Source organism: Rissa tridactyla, chromosome 11, assembly GCF_028500815.1.
Source record: "Rissa tridactyla isolate bRisTri1 chromosome 11, bRisTri1.patW.cur.20221130, whole genome shotgun sequence".
Classification (NCBI taxonomy): domain Eukaryota; kingdom Metazoa; phylum Chordata; class Aves; order Charadriiformes; family Laridae; genus Rissa; species Rissa tridactyla.
Window position 1 is genome coordinate 15,337,215 of NC_071476.1, and position 20,097 is coordinate 15,357,311.

General features: G+C 37.3%; 1 protein-coding gene across 1 annotated transcript in view; it reads left to right on the forward strand.

Moving 5' to 3' along the window:
• The window catches only part of TENM2 (teneurin transmembrane protein 2), a 1,855,021-nt gene that overhangs the window by 463,719 nt on the left and 1,371,205 nt on the right, over positions 1-20,097 (forward strand). Inside the window, exon 8 of the mRNA XM_054217271.1 lies at positions 5,759-5,935. The gene's annotated coding sequence lies outside the window, so the exon portion shown is untranslated. The remainder of the gene's footprint in view (positions 1-5,758; positions 5,936-20,097) is intronic.

A 20,097-nucleotide genomic window follows, 5' to 3' on the forward strand; every position in this document is an offset into this window, starting at 1 on the left:
ATTTTTCACCCCTTCTTAGCATTCAAAGGTCTATTAATACAAAAGTTACTAAGATTGGTTCCTATCGCACAAGGAAAAGGCATGCCCAACGCACCAGTATGTGTATACATGGACATTCATTACAGGTAGTAGTTTCTTTTTTTTAATCTATTTCACTGACAATTGAAGTAATTTTCCTCAAACAGCAGAGCACGAACAGTTAATCTTTGTGTTTTGAGCAAAGGATAATTCGCTGACAATAATTTTTCTTTATGACCCATGCTAACAACTAGCTCGAATTTGCAGTATGCAGTCTTGGATGTTGCATAAACAGTTTAGGAGCAATTAGATTTCAGTTTATCTTGTCCAGGACCAAGGAATGTTTTAAAGGTGCTGAATGATCTCACTGTCTTTAAAATCTGTCCCAAACCACTTACGAAAAAATTTCTTCTATAGGCTTTATTCCAGGAATGATCAGCTGCTAAGGGCAGTAGTTGAGAGAGAGGAATGTGCTTGTTACACACTTAAGGCTTAGGCTATTCAAGTCAATGAAAAGACATTTATTATCCTTAGAAGCCTTTTCCGAGTTACATTGTGATGCTCTTTCAACCTTGGTGCAGCGTGATGATTACAGCATGCTCAGGCAAAGGCAGTGAAAACCAGTGTTGAAACTTCCCTCATGGTAACACCAAAAGAATAAATAGAAAGACAGTGAGGTGAGAAGTAAATATTTATAGATTTGAACTGTTGGCTTGTCTTGGTAGAATTACTTGCACAAATATTGGTGCACACTGATCCACGTAAAGCGTTGAGATTGTGTCCTTTATCAGGAGCAAATAAAGTGAAATCTGACACAGCAGAGGTTTGAATGGGTAACCATGTGTCTGTTCGTTTTATCTTGGCCTTAGCAACAACATTCTCTACAATTCAGCCCAAGGATGTGGGTGAACTGCTGTAGAGTCTGATACTTTATGTTCTAAGAGCGTTTTTGCTTATAATCACAGTGGTAAGAAAAGAGACGTACCAGAGCAGCGTCAGCCAGAGCTACGCTGAGCTTTGGCCCAGTACTCCCAAAGCCCCCCATGCGTACTCTGCTCTGCAGGCGTCGGTGGGCCTGGTTTAAACTGAGTGATCCAAACCATTCGTAGGGTTGGGGTTTTTTCTTTTTACTGCTTAGGCTGCAAACCAACGTATTTCCCTTTATGGCACCATACTGGGATTTCTTACAGCATTTTCTAATTCTGTTTATGATAGCTTATGCCAAAGAAAATAGAGACTGGGATCATATATGTATTTTTGTTGCTGAAAATAAAAAACGGTGTTCCTGTAGTGTAGGTTAGAAATATTTTATCATACTTTTCATTAGTTTTTTTTGGTGTGAATATTTGTATTAAGAGCATTTAACTAACTATTTATGCTCTATTTCATGTAGTAGCTGCTCTAATCCATCTTGTGTAACCTGAGGTTGTGAAATAGCTTGAGGGTTTGATCACTGATAATTATTTTAAATAAATATTTGTACACGTAGTTTTATTGGAAATTCTACAATTCTCGGGAAAGTGATTTAATGACATTACATTGTAAATAGATTAATTTTTTTTGCTAGGATGTAGTATTATGAGTATTTTTCCTGATTTATACCTTTGAATATGATGATCAGGTGAAATACTGATTTAATGAAAATATTTATTTCCCTTCTAGTGAAAGGACAAAATTACACGGAACTGGCTGCAGGGCATTCAAAATATATGTAAGAAAAATGGATTGGTAAATTCAAAATGGAATAGTGAAGTGAATGTCTGAATGAATCTCCAGACGTACTGAGTGGGATATAGAACCGTGGCACTAAGGTATTCCAGGAATGCTTACTTGCTGCCAGTTTCCAGCACTTTGTTCCATGTCTCAGGATACTCTGGGTGTTCTTCAAAGCCCAGCCTCAGTGTATAAGAATCCTATGGTGTTCTCAAAGTTTCTGGTAATTACAATTATATAGAAAAATGGGAAATGACAACGCTAAAGACTCAAAAAACAGAAGGCCAACAAAACCCGTTATTTTTATGTGAATCACAATTTAGACTGATGTGAATGTGTGATGTGCTTACTTTTTACTTCAGAAGTTTCTGGTGACACGGCTGATGAGATCACACAACTACTCGAGCAGGATTTTTCAGCATTGAGAAAAGGGAGTCTGGCTTCTGCTAATTTTATTCCTTTACTGCAGAACTTTCTACAAGCAGATACACGTTTTGAAATGGGAGGACCTATGTGGCAAAATCAACATGTCTCTTACGTTTGCAAGTGCCTCTAAGGAGGATGCTGCTAACAAGACACCTATTTAAAACAATTCTGGGGAGCAGCTAAGTCTGATTTATTTTTTAAATCCTTATTTTAGAGCACCTATTTTTGTAGCGTATGCTAAATAAACCTTCTCTAACAATACCCTTTATTTTCCTTTTACTTAACTGAAGAGGAAAATACAATACACGAAGGCATATGTTCCACAGAGTTGTCTAGAATAGCAAACTACTATAGTTTGTAGAAGTGTCGAGCTGCTCTGACTTCTGCAGAGCAGCAGTCTCGGGGGCAGTAGTGGGTGCTGACCACCAGGATAAGGAGGCTGATAAAACCGTACTGTCCTTCTACTGGCTTGGCATCAGGTGTTCACATTACATTTTATAGGATTTCTTTATGTTGGTTACTGTTCCCCCTACAACGGCATACTTTAAAGCTTATTTGGTAATTTATTTATTAACCTTTACTTTTATTGTTGGGTTTTTTTTTTTCAAAGAACAGTAAAGAAAAGCGGCGCTCTGCGTTCTTGCTGCACTGACAGCATAGCGGCATAGCTAGAGGTCAGCCAAAGGAATCAATTATGATTTGGAAAAAGGCAAGCCCTGGGTCCCTGCCAGTCTGCAAATAGACTGGGCAGTTTGCTATTTCTGACAACAGGTGTGCAATTGTAAATGACCAAAAATACGCTGTTTTCTCGGCTTCTTTTGCAACAGCAGGTGACATGTTGACATTAGAAATAGCAGGCAACGCGATGCCTTATGATTGTGCTCTGGAGTACTAGCCAAATTCTTGATTGCTGGTGATAAAAAGATCTATTGTGTAAGATTTGTATGTTTGCACCGACGCTTCCATATTATACTATTTTTCAATAGGCTTTTTTGGTAAGGTGATATTTCAGTACAAATATCGCATGTCCATATTTTTTCCCGTGTCAGTTTTAGAAAGCCATTTATGACATGGATATCAATAGTGAGACAGGATTTTCAAGCAGTGTAAAATTTATGCAAAGCAAAATAAATACCTCTGTACAACTGGATAATTCTGTATTTAAATATTCAAAGATATCAAAAACTTCTGTCTTGATCTCCTTTTTTTAAAAGAAAAATATGGGTTTTTTTCTCAGTAGGCATGATAAATAGTACGTTAAGAATTTATCTGCTTGGGATATAAACGAAGCAAAAGCATCACGGGTCTGAGTATTACATTCAGCTCAGTACAAAGACTCAGTTAAAATCCTTTAATGAAGTAGCTGACACCTGTGAAAAAAAGGAGGAAAAAAAGGCGTGTGTGTGTGTGCCCAGTACTTAAGCTGGAGAAGTGGTGAGTCCCAGTCTCAAATCCTGAAGTGATGACTGTGATTGTTTGCGGTACTGCTTTGCGTAGCCTTCAGGAGTAGTAAGTGTAGCCTGGGCTGGGGAATCTGAACCGTTGTCAGGATTCCTGATAGGTTTCCATAGCTCATGCTGGGAGCTGGGGCTACGTGCTACGGAAAATAGTTGGAAATCGATGTTCTGTAACCCATGCTTTAGCAACCACCTGAATCTTCAAAGTGAGGGGTCACTACACTGAAGAGAACAGGAAACAAAACAGTGAATACCTGGAGTTCAAAAGCCTGAGAGCGAGTTCCCAGTCTGCTTTGTAACAAGTAATTCGTGCCTACAGTTACTGCATGTTACTGCCATTGTTTAGCAAAGGCGGAGGTACCGCCATCTGCAATTTCACTACTGCCTGACAGAAGTTTTATGTACAGTGTGCGCATTTAGTGAGTGACTGCTCCACTTGTGTTTCATCCTTGTAGACTGTTTGTAAATAAAATAAGGGAAAAGCATTGTACTGTGGGATGCTAATCTTTTATCAGATCAGTAATGACAATAACTGAGCAAAACAGTTGCTATTTGAGTTCTGAGCAAGTGGTTTTTAAAGAAGATAATTTGTACCCTTTTAATTGTGGAAAGCTTGCGTTAAGCAATGGCATCTAGGAGCTTGACAAGTTAAAAACATAACAAAGTGATCTTAAGACTCAGGAAATACTCCTTGATATTAGAGACAGCTTTCCAGTTGGCACAGTTTGAGTTTTATGGCAATTATATAAATGGCAGCAATTTGGTTTTAAAAAATTATTGTATGAACAGTGATTTCTAAGTTTATGGTGTATTAAGTATTCAACAGCCCTTACCACTTACTTCAAAAGAAATAGCTTCTTAACATGCTAGAAATTTACAGATGGAAAATGTTAATAAATTGCTGATAATTGCTGACTTCTTTCAGTTTAGCTTACCTTCCTAAGGAAAGGGAACTTACCTGTTCTTATTTTCACACTGCAGCACAGTAGGAGTCTGCTCAATAAGTGTGCTGCAGCGTGAAAAGAAATTGGAATTCTATTTTATTACAATTGATGTTTGGAAGATGCAAAAAAAGTAGTCAGAAACCACCAAGTATAGTTGGTAACAGTAAAATCTTATTTATCACTCTTAGTTCTGAGTAACTGATCAGTACTTCTGTTCAGCTCCAGGAAGGTCAGTTTATTTCCAAAGAAAATACTTATGTCTTGGTGCTGGGTCACACAAGCACTTTTTGGTTCTTGAAGGAAGACTTCTGCTGCTAAAGCACCTAATATTACTCTAAGTAAGTTTCATTAACGGTGAAAACAGCAGAAATACTATTGTTATCAATCATTAGATACAGCCTAGACAACATTTGGCAGACTCCAGGCATCTTTATGTGCTGGAAGTCTGTGGCCCCTGGAACTGTCTTTACTTAAAAGTTGTCATAGAGGAGAATGCCGTCATCAGACTCTGAGCAAGGTTCTTACTTGCTGTCTTAAGTGAAGCTTGGCATAATTGTGAATAAGCCTTTCGTTCTTTTTCTATCTTCCCGCAGTGCATAGACATGCTCTCTGCCTGTCTTCTCTGTATTTCTATGAAGTGGGAGAAAATTAACTGTGTTAGAAAACAAGTGGAGGCTGACAGATAGCAGATGAACGCCAGACAAGTATTTTATGTGTATGTTATAGCTAAGCTTCAAAACTGGTAAAGATTGTGCTAGTCTTCTCTGGGAATGAAGCATTAACTGGTTTAAAAAAGCTTAGACGTAGTGTTATGAGCACACGTACACACACCAACGCTGAAAGATTATTACAAGATTGTGAAGACCTCAAAGTTCAGAAATAGATGTGAAATATTATTTAAGCTGCCTTGTGTTGCTACAGTGTAATTAGAAACTGTCTGATGATGATTTTTTTCTAACCCATTTCTGGTATTAAACCAATGTGTGATAACAATGATTCTTAATCGGTAGAATAGTGACCGCCGGTATTGCAAAAGTTGAACGGTAAAGACGTAAGTTTAGGGGGTTGTAGACAGCAAGAAGATAGCGTCTTGGTTCAGGGCTGAAATGCGGAGTTCCTATGTATTGTTAATCCACTTAAAATAAAATTATCCCCAACTGTCCATTAATTTTGTGTTTCACATTTCTTTTCTTTTTTTAGTCTGCCTGGCTTGAAATGCTTGGATCTGATTTTCAGAGTTGATCCAGCTTTGAAAGACCAAATCCATTCATCAGAAGTTGTGCTTTGAAAATACAGGAGACTGAGTATTCTGATAAACTGCTGTCTTAAGTGAAGCAGCCAGCTTCTGTGCATGGAGAAGGTCTTAAAATCCAGGAGGTAAGTCATGGAGCACAAACGGAAACACGAGGAAAGTATGAGCCTCTTGGAAAAAGCGGACTAGATGGTTTCATTCAGGGCTTCGTACTGTCTTAACCCCAGATTGAGAAGGCAGTGAGCACAGAAGAGAGGCAGAATCTCAGATCTGGCTACTGGCATTGCTTGTTTTAGAGAAAGACTGACTTCACCCTTGTGGGTATGGTGCTTGGGTAGTGTTGGTGTTTTTAGAACCTGCAGAGGCATCAAAACTGCACAGGGATGATGGAAACCTCAGAGGTCATAGCTGTGAAGCAACTTCCTGAGTAGTATGTTGAAGTAATATTTTCACTAGATTTGTAATTTGGCCAAATCTGATAAGATTTTCAATCTGAATTCAAAAGGCAGCTTCTTTACGCATGGTTATTCCCTTCACTGAAACACAGGGTTCTAAATTTGTTTCTTGATTTGTTTTATTTTTATTAATGAAACACTTTTTAATGTCCTTCCTTCATTTCTGAAAAGGCTGATGGTTTTTTTTTATGCCATTCAGCCTACAAAATTTCACCTATTGTGGAAAACTTCAGCCTGGCTGATGATAATCTAATAGAAGTATAAGAAACTAAAGACTGTTATTACTGAAAAAAAAAGTTTTGATTAAAAAAAATGGTTTTGAAGTCCGAGGAATCAGATTATGTCTCAGCAAATAAATACTTGGTGTATTTCCTCACTGAGATCAGTAGAAGTGGATTTTCCCCAAGAGTTTGGAAGTCTGTTTAATTGATATAGCCAGTCAAAAGTATTGCTTGCTTATCTAGAAGTGTCTGTTTTGCTGAGATTCTCTTTTAAGTAGTCTATTGGATGGGTTTCTCCTTTTTTGTCCATGTAGCCTGGACCAAAAAAAACCCCAAACAAACCCAAAAAAAAACCCCACCAAAAAAACCCAACCCCAAACCCTACTTTTTCAAATCTTCCTGCCCTAAAGACACATCTTCTAATGTCTTCCCTCTTCTGCGTTCAGTTTGCCAAGGCAGAGGATGTTTTGATACCCGTTCTAACTTGGTCATAATTTTTCAAAAACTGTAAAACACAAGCTCATGTAAGCCAGGCACCTTCCCTGCTATTATTATTGTTCTTCTTTGACTTGAATTGAATGCGGAGTTCTAAGTGCTGCATCACTAATGGCATTCTGATCTTTGAAACCAAATTACGAAGTAAGAATCTTAAAAACTTCAACTTGTAAAAGGAGAGTTACAATTCACAGCTTACTTTAAATTTGCACTGTAGTGAAAAATGTCATTAACACTCACCTGCTGGGGCTTAGATGCCACCACAGTTGGGTGTCTGGGCACACATTTCTTCACAACTAAACCAGCAATTTGGTTTGCTCTTGTCAAAGGCTGAGTCGTCGTCATTTCCAGGTGTCCGCAGCATTCAGGATCAAACAAGCAATGCACTGATTCAGTGTGGAACAAGGTACAGTGATGGGTTTTTTGGAGAGAGGAAAAAAAATGCAAGATGGAGGCATTTGCTCTTACTGAACATACGGAATGAGGCGATATAGAAATAAGACAGGCCAACTATTATTACTTGTGGTATAGGTAGTCATTGGAACAAAGGAAACAAATAAACACTGTCAAGAAGCCAGCTATTGCTGCAGAAGCTCATGTCTGCTCTGACAGTAATAGTGATGATTTGTGTACGCAAAGTTGAGGATAGGTAACTAAACTAAAAGAGAAATCTTGATGAATGGCTTTTGACACTGATTTTGAAATTATTATGGAGAGGCTTGCTCTCCAAAATGGCTGGTGGAGCAGCATCTTAATCAGATAGAGTACCCACGTGTAGTTTTCACTACAAGAGTCTGGATCTCTGTTAGATACCGTTTCTCTTCTGTTCATTAGGTTATTGCTAAGGACATTAGGACCAACATCCTAACGATATTGTTTTATTAGTATAATTTTTTCATTAAAAAAAAAAACAGATTAGAAATAGAGCAATTTTATAGGCATAAGAGATGCAACAGCCAAAAAAATGCAGTTAACATCTACAGTTCAAGTAGACCAAAAACCAGATGTTTTTTTTCTGTGGATTTAATTACACTTCTTTCATTCCAAAACAGCATTTACAGTAACTAAAATTTTGCTCAAAACTAAATTCCTGTAAATCATTCAATTCTATGACTTTTTTTTCCATAAATGTTGTTGAAAATACAGAGATGAAGAAATTCTGAAATAGAAATACACATGTTCCTAAAAGTTCTAAAAAGAAAACTTTTCACTTTCCAAAAATGCCTTTTTTCTGAATTATTTTTCCCTATGGAAATTTGTCAGCATCATCCTTTCCATGGGAATTTGCTTTGGACAGATAGGTATTTTCCAAGAGAAGAATTTCTGTTGCTGCACTGTATCTATATCACTCTAAGTGCTTTTTCTTGTTTTGAAAACGTTTGAGTTCTGTGCTTACTGGAAACCGGGAGGGTTTCTGTATGCTCTGCTTCCCATGTCGAGTATTTTCTTTTCCTCAGCAAGTAGCACAGTTCAGCGTAAGCATTGGAATATCGGCCTGCGTGGACAGCTGGCTGATCTCGTGACACTGAGTTTTGGGCAACTGTTTTTAAAGGATGAGGTTTCCTTGGGAAGACTTAGCTAAGCTCAGACCTGTGATGGTTGTACTAGATATTGCATAGATTTTAAGCCAAATTCAATGTATTCTGTATATTTCTACATTACAACTCTCTTCCACAATATCATCTATATTAATAGCATGACTTGTAGTAGAATGTATGGATCCCTGTTACTTTTCCCTCGTTGAAATCATATCTCTACTCATGGGTAAGCATTGATGATGATTGGGGAGTAGTAAGAGTGTTTGCATTGTAAGGGATCATGTCACAAAGGGTTTCATAAAGAGAAAGGTTTTGTGCTATTCACAGAAGACAGACTGTTATCTTCTAGAAAATAATTCTCTAGCTACATTCTCTGGATAAGGAATCCCTTCCCACAGTTCTTAGCCATTTTTGGATCTTCCTTATCACAGAATCTCTATCATAATAAAATACAACTTAAAATTTGTTTCTGGTGAATTTGCGTTTGATTTATGAGCTGATTTCAGTGTTCGCATCAAGTCTTTGACTGGTATCAAGTAAGTCAAGCTCAAGGGGAAGAATGTAAATACGTTCTTACTGCAGCCTAATCCATGGAGAAGAAGTGCTGTGCCTTGTGTCTGTATTGAGCAAATAACTTAAGCCTAGAGATAGGACCATTCTTGTATAAAGAAAGCAAATAAAAGTGAGCATAAAACTAGAATAATTTTAATTTTTTTTAAAGTGAATGGTTAGTACTTAATCAGACTTTTTCATTTATAATACCTATTTAAAATGTGCATTTATATTATATTTAATTTATCTCCTGCTTGCATGCATATAATGATCTAGTTCTTAGTAACAGTGTGACCTAGTAGTTGGTAGCGGGAGGTAAAAGAAAAGAAGAGCAAACAAACCGTGATGTTTCAAAAGAGATTAATAAGAACTGCGATTCTGCAATTGATTGTAAATTAACATGAGATGAAATTGGAAAAAGTTTAGAAAAGTAGGTACTCATGGTTTACAGGAATATAGCTTTGTCTGATTCATTCTTTAATCCTGTCAGAATTTTGAGACAAGCTGTGCAAACAGGTGAAGCAAGGACACTACACTTTCCAAAATGATACTGCCGTACTTTTTGAAAGTGGTATCGTACACATTGTAAGGACAGCGAATGCTACTGAGAGGCATCATCTTAGGAAGGGTAATGAAAGAAGTTGGTTAAGTATTTTAAGTCGTGTTTCCTTTGTGCCTGGTACAGTATGTATCTCTAGAAGATCCAGTACGGTGTTGAAAGCGTGAGGATTTCTGTTGTGTGAATCACCATAAGAATGGCAGCATCATGGCTTTAGGACTTAGAAAAGCTTTTGGAAGAATTGATTCGAAGTGATGTTCTAGATGTTCCACAAGTTAGTCTTTAATTGCTCTATACAATGAGGTAGCAGTTGTTGCTAATGTTGGATTTGCAACTGTGTCAGTGACTTGGATTGCTCGGTATGAGTAGTAAGACATCAGCTGATGGTAATATTGGTGCTGTCAAGGTTTTTCATAATTTTCACGTCTCCTAGACGGGTTTGCTGCATGTCACTGCTACTGTCTGGTGTTGTCCTGGAGCTGTTAATCACAGCAAATTGGCAAAATTATTTTATTGAGGACTAGTAAATAGGAATGCTTTTATGATTACTTATAGTTACTTTTTTATTACACTTGACTGTGTAGTTAACTGCAAAAAAATAGAATTCTACAGCTGCTCTAAAGCTCCCTTCATTAACTGAAATTTTTTGAAGGTGAGCAATAGTATTATGTTTCTGAGTGTGAGAGTCCAACAAGGTGAACAGTTTAATCATTGGAGTTCAGCATCATACGCATCGAACCATCGCAAAATAGATCTTGTATTGTGTTCTCTTGTACAGATCTTGTTAATACAGTGGCAGATGAGCTGAGTTTGAAATCAAGGAATGAACAAAGTAGGAACCTCAGTACCTTCTATTTTACATCTCATTGATCTGGAAGAATCTCTACTTTAGCAAGAAGATGTGCTTAGAGGCAGGAGACTAGGCATGTGGCATCATCATTGTAATAATTACTCATCAGTTACGAATACAGACATTCAAGCTTCTGTTTTTAGTTGTGTCGTTGAATTGCTGTGCATTAATACCTCATCTCTCTGCGTTTCTGTATCTCCATCTTTTAGAATATCATTACTTTCCATAACAAAATATTCTGAGATCCTTTAAAATATGAGGTGTGTAAGGTGCAAAGTGCTACTACAGCGCTCAGCAAACTGGATCTGCAGCAAACAGTATGAAATACGCCTTAGAGGATCCTAATTAATTTAGAACCACAGTAAACAAATGGCTTGTCACTTTCAGTTTATATAAGTATAAAAAAAAGTCGAGGTTGGGGTCAGAAACACTCGCAAGAACATATGCTTAACAAACCGCAGTAAGCAGAACAAACCAGAGTAAGTCTAAGCAGAAGCAGAGATAACCCTGGCACCATCAGCAGATTGTATGGCTACGATCCAGAATGCAAACAGAAGATTGTTCAAACAAGCCATTCATATATTTAATTAACTATGGCAAAGTGTTCCAATTGTGAGAGGTTATTTTAATATTGTGCAAATGCCATACTAACCACATGCTCACCCCTGTTCCTCTGGAGATAACAGCAAAACTCCCACTGACTTAAACAGGAGCAAGACAGGACATTGAATATTGAAAATCAGGGGTTATATTGGGTGCCATTAAATCTTCAAATCTGTGAAAACAGCAGACTGAAGAGAGGAGAATATGTGCTATTTTAATAGAAATCTTGGCAATTTATTATCTTTCTATAACGTGAACTCTTAATAAAAACATTAGGGTAACTACTTAAATTTGTGTAATTTCCATCTTTAGATGTGTGTGTATATTTCTGTACAATATAATTAAGTGTGTATATACCTATGTGTACACAAACACACAAATAGCTGTATGTGCTGAGGGGAAGGTCATCGCGTGTTTGATCCTTGTTCTGGCCATTAGTCTGTGGCTGAACAGCCATGGCTGGGAGTGGTATAGCCCTTGCAGCAGTGCTCAGGAGCTCTGCTGCCTCTCCTGCCCTTGGAGAGGGAAGAGGAGGAGGCTTTGGTTGGTTTGTTCGTTTTAACGTGAAGCAGAGGTGGGACTGAGAAGACAACCATTAGAGCCAGTCTGTGCACCACCACGGAAGGGGCACTTGCCCAGCCAGGCTTTCCTGCCAGTTGCCCTGCACTGGTGGACTTGCTCATGCAGCTGGTCAGGTGGATCAGCACGCTAATAAGGCTGAAAGCCAGCTCACCCTCCGAAAAATTAGTTTTGAGCCCTATAGGTTCTCTCGCCCGGCTAGTTTCAGAACCATTTGGGGTGCTGGTATAGGAAGGGGGGGAACAGGGGACAGCAGGAGGAATGCTTTTGGAGGCTGTGTGGCTTAAATCAGCTATAAAACCAGGCTGCCAGTCCCGCAGTGGTGATCGATCAATCAGCCTGTGAGCAGAGAGGACGAGCTGAGCTCTAAAGAGGAGAAGGAGGTGGTGGCAGCCCCAGGCAGTGAGAGGCCAAGGGTAGGAAAGGAAAGGCAAGTGCTGCATCTGGTGATTTGTGAAACAGTGACAATTTTCTAAAGTAAAGGTGTAATCACCAAAATGTTGGAAAGAGTTCATCTATACGGTTCCCTTGAATCATCAGGCTAAATGTCAACTATATTGCTTAATCCTGTAGACAAGAAAGTCGGAGGTAGATTTTAAAGTTTTAGCCCTGCTTAAGTATTGTATGCCATGCCTCCCTCTGCAAGTAAGGATTCAATTGCCTAATTTAAGTTACTTAAAATTGTCAACTTTGGTAAAAGCTTATTTAAATAAGAAAGATGTTGTCATACTTCCTTTTCAGCTGAAAAAATTTACTGTCAGTCTTTTCCTCAATCAGAAATAAGTAGATTGTTTGAAGAGTGGTTTAAATTTCTTGTTTTCCAAGGTGAAAGGGAAAACATACACTTGTCAAAGCAAGGAAGGGAATTAAACCCAGGTCATGTTAGTAAACATTCGTTTACTGGCTAAAATGGCATGGATTACTTCCTCCTGCTGTTTTGGAAGGAAAGAAATTATTCCATGCTTTAGCAACAAACTCGTGGAGGAAGTATTTCTGCTTGAATTTTCTTATATATTTTGGCTTAGCCACCAAACCGAAAAAGCAATTATTTGTACAACATCAGTCATCACCATTATGGGAATAGATATGTCACATTTTGTAAGAAACAGGTAATATTTTCTGTCTGGTTCTTCAAAAAAAAAAAAAAAAAGATAGGCAGAAAGAAAGCAGTTACTTGAAGGTGCTCAGAGTTATGGAATACTGCAAGAGTTGCAGGCAGCCGGTAACTCACGGCCAGAGTGCAGGGTGACTTGTGTCTAATACCCAAGGTGGGTTATTAGAATGACCTGAGCAGTGGAAAGCTTATAGTACCACAGCAGACTGGCGGAACTTGGTTTGCTTAAAAATAACATACGGGGGGCTCAGATGGAGGGTGATTTCCTATCTGTAAATGTGTCGAGGAAGTAAACACAGTGAATGGGAAGGAGCTGTTTAAGCAGAAGGATGATGACGGCATAGTGGCAAATAGTTACCATCAGGCTGGGAGAACAGCAGGGCAGAGATTTCTGACCATAAGAATGGTAGTTTCTGGAATAGTCTTTCAGGGTGGAGTACTGGGAATAACAGGCTAGTTCTGTGATGAACCTTGAAAAATCTGTGAATGTTATATTATGTCATGTGAGTATCTGTAACAGTCTGGAATTGGACTTGATGACCAAGATTCCTCTTTCATTCCTATGTTCTTGCATCAGATCTTTGAATTTATGCAAAAGAAATGTAAATGTAACGAGCAGTTTATCAGCTCACCTTGTGAGTTATCCCTAGCTTTGATGGATTTACGTGTAAAATAGTCAATGAACCGATATTAATCAACAGATTCAGTAGCCTCCAACTGTTGTTTGATTTCGTTCTAGTGGTTTAATTTTAGCTACTTCTAATCTTACTGCTGCTTTATTTGAGTACGTGTGCGTATATCCAGAATTTTACATGCTATGTTCTTAAGCACCAAAATTCTGTGCTGTTTTCTGTGAATCAATCACTTTACTGTTTTTTCCCAGAGCAAATACTGTCACTTAGTCCTATCTTTGCAGTTTTTTTTTAGCTGCAAGTATTTAAAACACTACATTTTTTCTCAAACTTTGGTATCGCCGACCTTATGTAGCTCTTCCAAATGATTATGCTAGAAATGAATACACACCGTAATCTTCCCCAGGCATAACAAATGATTGATGGGAGTCAGAAGGACTCATCCCACAGAAGGTACTAGCCTATTATCTGAAGATACAAAAATACAAATTTTTCTCAAAGTTGGTGTCTATATACAGTTAAAGATTAAAACAATAATGCAGATATTCTTAAATTAGTCACAGCTTTATTAAACAGTGATAAGCACAAAAGATTTTCATGGTCATTAGTAGGGGATTGCTACGTACCCAGACTGTATTACAGTTCCTTTATAAGTGACTGTGAATATTCCAGATACAGATAACGTGACTGATGGGTTTCTAACCTAAAGTTTCAGGGCCAAATCTAGAATGTTTCCCTGGAAATTTTTCTCGCTCATTAACCTTGTAAATCAATTAGAGATTATGGGATTGGTTTTCCTCTATTAAGGGGGAGGAGGGGGGAGCAGGAAGCTGTGCAGTGTCATCGGTTTGTGTGTACATATTGGAATTTCCTTTTGTAACTTAAGATCATTGTGAATTTAGATTGGAGTTATATTTATCTGGTGCTCAAACCACATAAATAATCATAGTTCTGCCTACCTCCCCTTGCCATTATAACGAACTAAATCCTTAGAAAGCTTTATTTCTGTGTTTGAAAAAGACCATCAACTTTCAGTGGGCAGGCATACTCCTTTTTGTACCTTATGTAGAACTGTTGGACAGTATCTTTCTGAAGAGAACAGCAAAGCACAGTATGTGAGGACACATTGTTTATATGTATTTAAAGGTTATCACATCCTATTCACTATATGAATAGCCCCAACTGACATTTTCTGTCTCTTCTCAAGCGATGCATGTCTTGTTCATTGTGCTATGCCGAGTCAGCTGTCAGGCACTGCATCAGGGGACCAAAAGCTATTTTCTTTCATTGTTTTGTTTGCACTTCAACTAAAAAGCTTTGAATCTTGTGATTTCTTTGCAATACAAAAACTAATATACAGCCAGGGATAGCAACTTTTAGCAGACGAGGAAATACTGCAGCACTTTATTGCACATTTCAGCTGTGCCATACAGAGTTGTAAATGCAAAAGGAAAGCTGAATTTGGGAAAAGGTGATTATTCTAAAAAGTCTTTTGTTAGCAAACAATTTCGAGGTTATCCAACTCTTGATGGGCTTAATTAAAGTTACAAAGAAATTTAAAAAGGAAGGATGAAAGTATGTGTGGTTTTATATGTACTTTGTTGCTATAAAATACCTGTCCAGCTCACTCTTGCTGGACTAAGTGGGAAGTCCTGCTGGGTGCATATTGCTTACTTGGGAGTGGCAGAGGTTCCTAACAGACTCCGTCGATTTAGAACTGTACTACGAGCAATGTTTCAAGACATGGCAATGGGAAAGAGAGTTGCCCCTTAAATACACATTATAAGAACTGCTTTACAGAGCAAAACCTTCAGTTTTTCATTTACAAGTGCCAACCTGGAAAAAAGTGAAGTGTCTTATTTATCTATTAAATATCTGTTCAACAGCTGATGGATGCTAATTTAATAAAAATGCTTAACATTTCTAATATATTACAAATACAAAGTATTCCTTTAGGTAAGGCTAGTTAGTAGATGATTGAAAGCTTTACTAAAAACAATTTTCAGAACAATTTCACAACTTTTTGAAACTTGCATTGATTTTTATAATTAGTATTCTTTTTGTACTAGCAAAACACTTGGTACAGATATTTCCATACTGTTCTTTCACAAATGCGTTGGTTTTGCTTAGAGAAGTGATGTAAGCGTTTTTGTTAATATAAGCTAAGAATATTTGTGGTACTAACAAAACTATTCCTAGTTTAGGCTAAAACTGAACAATAATGGTTCTAAAGGCTTTTTGCTTTGCTCAAACCTGGAACTAAATTAAAATCTTTCTTTTTCCCTTTCTTCCCACAGCTGGAGTTGAGCTCTGCATGCGTAGTTGTGAACACACAGAATATTCTGTTTCAGATAGAGATCCTAATGTAGTGGCTGAATTCTTAATGCCTTTCCTCGTTTCAGTAGCTTTAGTCCCAAATCCTGCAGAATTTGATCTATCCACCAGCTTGGCAGCTTTTAACTGTTTGTCTAATGAGTACATCAAGACTAGGCACTGTATATCAGATTGGGCAGCTGTAAAATAACTGCCTTGTTCAAAAGGTGAATTTTATCTATCCATTTTTGTAGCATTTCTATTCTAACAAAAAGGGAGTGTTAGGAATCTCCAGTTTTAATGAATAGGAAGGAGATGTAAGGTGACTTTAAAAAAAAAAAAAAGGCACTGCAAAGGAACTTTGGCAAAAGTCCCCCAAACCTTTTATCGTAATAAGGCATGTTGCATTCATTGCCATTAAAAGGGGCATATGAGTTTTCAGCTGATTTTTTTTAAGTTCTGTTTGGGAAAATACACAGTAAGCAAGCATATTAGCTGCTGAGTAAAAATCAAAGCTATTTTGCTGCAAGTTAGATAAGCCCAAACTTGAGGGTGTCTTATTAATACATAAATTATCTTTGTTATATTTAATCTGCTAAGAAGAAAAAATAGCTCAGTAGATTTAAACTTTTTTTAATGGTATTTCTTTCAAACATTTCATTAAATGAATGCTGAGGAGTTCTAAGCATACCTAAACTAATGACATGAGATAGCAAGGTCACCTCAGTCCTTGCTGGCTTTTCCAGGGGGTGCTCTTGCAGTCATTGTTTTCTCTGAGTGAGGGATGCAGAATCCTCCTAAACATTTATGAGAGCATTATTATAAGAGTTTATAGAATTGCAGTGTGTTGCTATTATTATATTTGATTTTTAGAGCACAAAAGACTCCCATCATGTGATACAGCTTAAGTTCTGAAAAGGTGTCTGTTCATTTCTACTCTGAAATGATTTTAGACAAAAGCAAGTTCTTTAGACTATGATATGGATGCAACATAGACACACACACCCTGAGTTATCACCTCAGAAAAATATAAATCTTTAGCCAGTCTCATTCCTCAAGATATAAAGCTGAAATGCAGAATAAGGACGGTTGTTCTGGACTATGAAAGGAAGAGGCAACTGATGGGTCTGATTAAGCAGCCTTTTGAATTCTCTTTCTCTAATGGGGGTGATGAAAGCACATTTTGTGTAGAGTTTTGTTTCGACTCAGTCTGCCATGAAGCTGTTTGAATCTAGGATTATGCCCACATTATTCATATTGCCAAAAACATCAAAACAGGAACAAAGGGAAAGCTAACCTTGAATTTTCAGCATGTATTTCAGTCCTTGTAAACAAGTTACCATGGAGATAGAACCCGTGTGAACTGCCACCCTCCTCATAACTGCTGTAGACTTTGGACCAGCAAGAAAATGTGACATGGCATTGGTGCCGTTTGTGACAAAAACCCCCCAACTATTTCAAATGCTACACTTAAGCATTTCCCTGCAACACTACCAAGTGAAAGCTTAGAAATTGCTTAAAAGCATCAAATTGCTTAAAAAATAGGTGAGAGAAGTAAGAAACAAAGCTTTATCTGTTTCACTTTTCCAAATGAAATAATATTCTAGTAGAAGAGAAGATGCAAGGTCACTCTGCCTGTCTGGCTAGCAAGATGAAAGTCTGCAAAGACAGCCTGATTGCAGTTTTAAATAGTTTTCACTAGACAATGGTTTCAAAGAAGCTGAAGTTGTGACACAAAAAGAGTTCTTAAAACAAAAAGGAACAAAAATATCCTTGTCATTGATTTTGCTGTTTTTCTTATATTTTGAATAGAGCTGCAATTGTCATGTCAGAAACAAAAATCAGCCATCATACTTACGAGCCTTCTTATATTCTATGGACAGAAAAGGATAAATGCAAAGGTATTCATAGTTTTTACTCATCCTTCAGATTTCCAGGGTATATCTTTTCTTGTTCAAGAAATTCTTTTGTTTGCTAGCTCAGTAGATTTATTGTTAAAACCATGAGTTCTGATCATCATCATCAATAATCCTCTGTCCACACAGCTACTAATTGCTTAAATCACGTTACTCCTTTATATCCTGTAGATAAAAAAGGAAAAACATACCCAGCCTCTAGAACAATAGCTATGACACAAGAAAGCTGTGGGTAAAACAATATTGCAGGTGTCAAAAAGGGGATTGATTCTAATATTGCAGTCAATAGTTGAAATAAATAGTAATACCATAAAAACTGTGGTCTAGTCACTGATGTTCCTTTTTTTAATCCAGTTTGAAGTCCTTATTTCCTTTCACAGCATTGAAGGCTAGAAATTAAAACCTGTATGTTATGTCCTGGGATTTTGTTGTTTAGCCTGATAACATATATGCTTGAGGAGGGGCAGTGTCTTTTAGGCCATACTTTTTTTATGTTACCCTTCTTTCCTTTTGCAAATGGTATTTTCTAACATAATGCTGTTATTATCCAGTTTTCTTCCTGCTCTGACTTTTATTCTTCTTTTCCCGATTTAACTCTTAATTCCTTCTTTTTCCCTTTAGTTCCGTTTGCTATCTTTCTTTTAGTATTTTTTTCCGTAGATGTTGTCCATTTTAATTTGTTTGGTTCTTATCTCCTGCAGTAAGTCCTGATCCTAAAGCCACTGCAATCCATGGCAACATTCCCTGATTACAGTAACAGTTGGCCCTTATTTCTTTTATTGATGGCACTTTCAAAAGTCGTCAGTTCTGCTTGAACGGTTTAGGCAGTGTAACCAAATTGTCACTGTAAGATAAACCAGTATTAAAATATTCTGTTCCAGACAACAGACTTTGTAGTTTTATAGAATCAAGTAGACATATAGCAAAACAATAGTCTGGGTCAAAGTAGTTCCTTATAAAATAAAAAGATACTACATTAAAATCAAATGTCTTCATAAAGACAAGTCAATGAAAAAAATCTATGTTTTAAGAAAAAAATAAATTCAGACATTACATGAAATACTGTTAATAATACTAAGTAATTTACTGCTAATGGAGAATCCTGCTGCCAAAGAAACTGTCTGGCCATGTATACTGACAGCTCCCCCGTGTTATAATGCAAGCAGTATTTTTCCTACCCAAAACAAAACGGTTGAAATTGTATTCTCCCAAGCTGTATGGAAATACACTAATTTGTAACTTTCTAAAGCTAACACATTTATGCTTCAGAGATACATAATTTAGTAACAAACAGCAGACTGAATTTTGATCAGCTTTAAAAAATGGGTACAATAGCCTTCAGACTTCAAATGAGCTGAAAAGGCTCCCTTGGTATTTTCTTCAATCTGAAATTTAAGGGGTAACTTTTTTCTTGAAGATTCCTTTAAAAGGTAATGAACAATTCAAAAAAGCCTGTTTATTAATGCCGCTACCCAGATACCTTGTTAATGAAGGCTTCTATGTCAGCCCAAGCACTAGCTTCCATAGTGGTTTCTTGCATAAGTGATACAAACTGTTCCACTTGCCTTACACTGCTCTTCTTATCATAATGGGGGAGTTGAACAAATTAGAGCCATACCTCAATGAAGTGTTCTGTAAAATTCCATCAACTTCATGGTTAAGAAATAGCATTTTTAAGTCTTGGAGGAATGAGGAAGGTACAATTCAAAATATTAAGAAGTTTTTGGATTAATGGATTGCTAAAGAAAGGAGGCAGCTGCATAAATGTAAGCCTGATGTGTAGATTTGACAAAATATGTTTTAGAGACCAAAAGAATACAAATTATGATGTACTTTTACATGCAAAATCTCAGACATAGCAAATCCCATACCTTATTAGCTGTAACATAAGAAAAGGGAATAATATGTATTGTGTGATAAACAAGGCATATTGTGGAACTGCTCTTTGGACAAAAAATGTTTACCTGAGCGAGTCTGGCCAAACCTGGTGGCTGTTTGGGTCAAATCTTAATTTCAGAAGCTCTAAACCTAATTTCCACTGATTGGCATTTAGATATAAAAATCCATTTTATATCTAATAGTGTTAGGAGTGCTGCGGCTGTTACAGATGTCTCCATATAAGGACACAGAAGCTGCATTCTGCTCAGGTTGGACTATTTAAAGTTTGACTCCCCTTTCCAAGCTTCCCAGATTCTGGTGTGGAATTCTGGTCTGCCTTCTCTCCTGGATTTATCCAAATAATAATACAAATAATTACTTAGTATGCAATTTTGCTGTTTGCATCCCTAATAACTTCAGGAGGATCAGGAATTTGTTGCGCAAGTGTGTAGGCATTGCCAGAACTTATGTTTGCTGAGGGAAGCAGAGAAAAGACAGCCCATCATACCTGTCCAAATTACTGTCTTACTGTGTCTCTGTGATTTCAGTAGCTGTCTAGATATTTCTTTTATAAAAAACTTT